This window comes from Tympanuchus pallidicinctus, unplaced genomic scaffold (genome assembly GCF_026119805.1).
Source record: "Tympanuchus pallidicinctus isolate F22 unplaced genomic scaffold, pur_lepc_1.0 scaffold16, whole genome shotgun sequence".
NCBI classification, from domain to species: domain Eukaryota; kingdom Metazoa; phylum Chordata; class Aves; order Galliformes; family Phasianidae; genus Tympanuchus; species Tympanuchus pallidicinctus.
In genome coordinates, this window is record NW_026294679.1 from 25,763,794 (window position 1) to 25,769,793 (window position 6,000).

Genomic DNA, 6,000 nt, shown 5'->3' on the forward strand with positions numbered 1-6,000 from the left:
GAAGTGTTTCAGTCTTCTCCGCCTTTATACATTTTCAGCTATAGTTGAAAATTCTTCTCCTAACAGTAAGACTTTTCTTACACTCAGTAAAGCACAGGAGTAAGCAGCTGTAAACAATTTATTAACCTAATTGCAAGTCCAGTACTGTTACATTCTGTTTCACAGAGCCCTGTATTTCTGACCCATTTAATGTAAGAGATGATAGTTTTCATTAAGGTTCCCAGAGAATTCTAGTTAACACAACTGCTTACTTGAGACCATTTTATTTTGTCTTGTTTTTAAAAGAGCTTCAATTCCTCATTTCTATTTCTGCCCCAGTTCACAGGAGAACTAGATTTGAGGTCTTCATATATGGGATTAACCTCTGTCAGGCAGTTCTAAATACAATATATAGCTACATAAAATAGTAAATGACTCAAAGAGAAAATACTGCAACACAAACAAAAAGCCATATGCTCAAGAGAACGTATTAAGGAAATTCTCATGGAGACAGTTTGCTTTTGTTACTCTTCAGCAAGGTTTCCAAAAACTAGCATTCACTAAGTGGATGTAATGTATTCTCTTTAAAAATTCTGTGCCAAATGCTCTAAATTAGCATAAGTAATAATCCCATTGCAACCACAGTGAGTAGAACAAGAACAAAGGAGCGCCTACACAGTACACATCTCAATTCAAACTCCATTTCCTTATAGACTCAAAGCATGCTCCCATAGCAATTTAATTCAACAGACAAAGGAACCTGAAGACAAGATGGGTGCCTACAGCAATAAAGGATTAGGGCCAGCAGGGCCAGTAGCGTGAAGCTTCAGTGAGTCGGTCGGTCTACATTGTGAAATACCTTCTGCACTATCATGCAAGGTGCTGGCACTGCAGAGAATACACACTTTGTGTCAGAAGACAGTTGTAGGATGCTCAGGCAGTTAGAAGTTACACAGTAGAGATGGAGCCTTTCCCCCAAGTCAGTTAATTACACCTCTACCTCAAAAACCAGCCCTCTAACCCAGAACAAGGTGTTTGCTCACTGCTACTAGTTGTGTTTAGACCCAGATGACAGGCTCAATAGGCCTGCAGAAGATAAAATCCTGCACTAGGTCTCCTATAATACAAAAACAAGTAGTATATTTCATGCGTGCAGTTCTGGAAAGCTAAACAGCAAAAGAGAACAATCACCAATGAAAGCCCCATACTTCCAGATAGCATTGCTTGTAGATGCACTAGTTACTGTGTAACAAGAAAGATAGTCAGAGAATTCTGGACTGCAATTCTTCCACATCTGCAAAAGGGAAATGCTTTCCCCACAGCATGCATGTAATGCAGACAGGTTGGTCTCAGAATGCAGCCTTGGTATCTGCTGGTAGACCATAAAGAGGAAGACTCTGTCAGACTAAAGTTGCATCTAAACCTATACACAGAACATGATTTTTAGATGGAGGAATTTTTTAAGTGCTTAGGCTTGAGAAATCATCTGAAAGGTATGATAATAAAAGGGACTGGGGAAGGGGTGCCTTTTTCTGCATGGATTCCACCATGAAAGTTAAATATATTAAAAGAACATTTGTTATGGAGAGAGGATGAATGAGTTCATCAGCAGCAGAGAAATAAGAGACTGCAGCAAAAGTGTTCTCTACAAAAAATGAAAAAAGGAGAGAAAAATGTCTCAGTGAAGTATAATGAACATATCAATCAACAAGAAAAGATTAGCAGTGAGAGAAGGAAAAAAAGGAAAGAAAAATTAAATTAGAGACTCCAGTGGGAATAAAAATGTCTGAAGAGACAAATACCTCTGATGCTTATTTTCCCTATTATTCTTGTATTTATAGTTTTGGCAGAATGCCATGAGAGAAAAGCTCACACAACACCAAGATGTACATACTGGGGAAAGGTTTGGAGGGTTCAGGGTAGGACATAGCTAAGATGCCACTGGAGTCATAAGAAGTATTGGTGGGCAGAAATCTTCAAAAGTTGTCCTCGAAAAAAAAGCAAAATTAAGCCTTCAACATACACACAAAAAATCCAAACGGTGTCATTGCTATTGAGACTATAACAGCAACATTTCAATTATTCTCAGAGGGAACCTGAATATCAGACTAATGCTGAACTGTAGGTAGCCTTCAGAATTCAACAATATCCTTGTGGGGAACCATTACATTGATGTCATTGTGCATCATGTGGTCTGTACATCCTCATTCTTCATTTAAAAAATACATAGCAATGCTACCAATAGCAAATGTGAGTGATCATTAATTGAAGCTATTTGGGACTTCCAGCCAGAGTTTTCATTACATCCACTGGAAACTGGCAAACTGCTTTAAATGGGCAGCAGAGGTATTGCCACAGTGAGTTCCTCTGTAACCCAGTTTCATGATGGGCAACGGTGTGGCAGTCACAGTTTTCTGAAGGTATCCATCCCAAGAACAACAACATTTTTTAACAAGATTTCCTCATCTGATTTTGCAGTTGCACTTTATCCTAGCCAAGGAAAGTATCAAACCCAGCCATTTTAAGTGTCAAAGCAGCAGCTTCAGAATGAAGGTTAGATGAAGATTTATGAGCTCTTGCTAATTCTACAGTGCATCACTGCACACAAAATTGTTCATACAAAAATCAAGATTCTCTCTGAACTACCCTGCAGCTTAAAAAGGCTTTACAAAAGCCTTTACAAAAAAGTAGCAAACATGAACACAAACCAACAGTATCAGGTTTTTTTCAGCATCTTATGAATATCCTTAGGCATGATTTACCCAAATTCCTCAAACTCAATACAGACATCACTGTTTCTCAGGTGATGTTCAGATAAGCCTGCTGCATCTCATGAAGCAAACCAACAACTTGTAAGGGTCACGGTGTGAATAAATTAAACATGACAAATTCTTCCATCACTCTCCTGTACTTCTATTTCCTACAATTAATGACAAATCTGATAAAAAGTAGCGTAGGTTTAAGGCCAAAAAAAAATTCAATTTCAGTCCAAGCAAAAAAGTGCATTTTTAACCTCACAAAACTAATTAATTTTGCTCCAAAATCCCCTTCCCTTCCCTTCCCCCCCCCCCCCTTTTCCCCAGAGGAGTCTGTTTTGACCAATTTCTAGCTTAATGAACCAAGCAGAGGAAATACAGCACTAAAAGCAAGTAACTTTCCTCTCGTTACTTTTGTCCTGGAAAGTTTTTGTTTCAGCCTCAAGATGGCTTGACTTGAGTTGATTCAATTCTGATCACTGAATGCCTCTTGAGCAGTGAAGAGTGCTGTGTGGTTGCAATCTTTTCCCCAACAGAAAAGGGAAATCAAACAATTCAGTTACCTTACAGCCACTAATACCATAAGACAAACAGCTATGTAAGTATTAGTCCTACAGACCAGCAGATTTCGGGAGGGAGGGGGAAGAGTATCTGGAAAGAGACACAAACAAAAAAGGAAGCAAAATATTCCTCTGTAAGTATATCTGCATCATAGCTAAATGGCATGTCAGATTTCGTAGCTTCCTCCAGTGAAGGAAATGCTACAGAAATTCTCCTCACAATGCTACCAAGATCTACTTTTCCTTTATACAGAAGCCTCACAGCTTGTTTTACCCTGACCCATGACAAAGGGTGGCAGTGTGACAGCTTGGAGCAAGTCAAGCAGCTCAACTTCTTTCAATATAGCCTGAGTATTTTCCATGAGTCCAATGAGGAAACTCACTTGGAACTTCAATAAGAGCTACAGTAAACTTCTTGTGTCTGAGTTACAGCCTTCCATTTGAGTATGAGGGTACCAATGCAACCAGATACCTCCACCTACATACCCTGTTACTGGGTACTGAATGGTACCTGTGCTAACTCTGATAAAGAAGGCCTGGAAAGTAAAGAACAAGCTATACAAACTGGTGTTATCTCTGCCAGTGTCACAAGCTTAATTAAAGTAGGTGCCAACAGGACCTATTTTTGTGAAGAAATCCAGAGGAATGATAGCCACAATACACGGCATATAATGACAAACAGGGACATGGCTTCTACTGGGGATGTCTCAGACATCAGGTGACCTGCTTGATCAAAACCTTAAAATTAATATTTGCAATTCAAGAGAGATCTTTGTCTTAAAAGAACTCCTCAATTTATTCAAGTTGAAATAATTGTAGCAAGAAAAGAGAACTCTCTAATTTACTGAAGTGAGAACTCACAGAAGACTAACTTTCTCCTCTTGAGAGCACTTTAAAAAAAGATGTTTAATTATTACTGAAGCTCAAGAGAAGTACTTGCAATCTGATGAAAATGCCACTGGTGCAAACCCTTCACACCTTCCTTCAACCTCACAGCATAGCAGAGTCAATAACTGTACATTTAGTATTTAAAAGTATTGCCTCCTAAAATTCCATAGCAGTTTTATATAATAAAAACTTAGAGCTACAGTCCAGATAAATTATCACAGTCTCTCATTTAACTTTCCCTCCCACGATGGTAGTAGAAACAAATGTCTTTTTGGCACTGTCACTTGAGCAGGTATGCTGCAGTGATACAGACAAAAACACAGAAGACATACTATTAAAAATAATGGTGCCCTGTTGCATGTGGATGCAGCACAGCTAAGCCTCAACCTCAGATCCACAGCAGCAGATGACTGGGAGTCATTGGTGATTCTCCACATTTCACTGCAATTACCAGTACATGAGAAAGTAAAAGGCAAACAAGGTGAAAAAAAAGCCACCTCTACTTAGATATCAGTACTAGCCACTGTCCTCTCCTGACTTACTTCCACTTAGTAACGTGGATATCACAGAACCTTCAAGCATTACGAACCTTTTGTGACACAAGTGCTCTCCAAGTTCTGCACAACACAGAACAGTAAGCATGCACACAGCTGAATAAAACATCACTGAAAACCACAAATAAACTATTGTTCAGTAGCCTCTCTACACCTCAAGACTCTGAAAGAGCTACATAGCAGTAAGATAGATCAATATGATGGGGAAGGCAGTTCAACAAAAGTGAGATGATGATAGGACCAGCAAGATAGAAAGATACTATAAAGGAAGGGAAGAAGATTGCTCACCTCTATCAGAAAATGCTGGGTTTGCAGGGGAAAGCTTCACCAAGGAGGGATCTCCAGATCCAGCCCTTAAATGGCTCCCACCCCTTCCAGTCACACAGCTGAATTGCCTTCAGCTGTGCTCCCGGGTCCTTTCCCCAGGTGCTCAATCAGTGCTTTTAGGCCATGACTCAACAGTTACCATACAAGCTACTTATTGAATTATACAGCTGTAGCAGAAGAAGAACTGAAGGAATGCAAGAATTGAATGTAGACAATGTGCCCCATATAGGAATCCTTTTAATTTTAGATTGTTGCCCCTCCCTCACAAAATAAATAAATAAATAAATTACAAGCTTTGTTTTCTTCCCCTGCAGAAGAGGTAACAGGTTACAGCTGCCAACTGTAGGTGGGCAGGCAGAGGGTAAGGACAGAAACACAAGGTAAATTATTTCATTTTCTGATATCTAAGCAGCACTGCAGATAGGCTGCATGCCTTGTCTCAAAGGGGACAGCTACTAATTTCTCTCACAAGAGGAAGAAATAAGCATTCAGCTCTGAATCTATTCAAATACCTGTCTTCACTTGAAAATTCCTGAAGGGAAGGATCTGGAGTCAACAGAATGAATGGCCTTCTTCCAAGTCCTGCCTCGTTCCTCTGAGTGCTGGAAACAACATACAAGGCCACTTTAATCCGAACTTGCTCTTTAGATCCTTTGGTTCTTATTTCATGGCTGAGTGCACAGTTTAAAATGCTGATCATCAGCTTTCACAAAGATTTATGGAACTGCTTGCTCTTTGTCTGATTTTTTATTTATTTATTTTTTACTTCTTCATTAAAACTTCATACTTCCAGCTATGCCATCACTGAATTATATTTACTTTCTGTGGGGAGAAAACATGGCTAATAGTGGCAGTTCTGGCAATAGGTGCTACCTTGGTTGTAAGCTGCTGTGGAAATGATGCTGCAAAGAGAAATGCACTGAGTTGTTGGCTGTT

At 39.4% G+C, this 6,000-nt stretch overlaps 1 long non-coding RNA gene across 1 annotated transcript in view; it reads right to left on the reverse strand.

The window, feature by feature from the left end:
* The window catches only part of LOC128078129 (uncharacterized), a 63,603-nt gene extending 57,952 nt beyond the window's left edge, over nt 1-5,651 (reverse strand). Inside the window, exon 1 of the long non-coding RNA XR_008205304.1 lies at nt 5,577-5,651. This is a non-coding gene — a long non-coding RNA (uncharacterized LOC128078129). The remainder of the gene's footprint in view (nt 1-5,576) is intronic.
* Nucleotides 5,652-6,000: the final 349 nt, after the last annotated feature.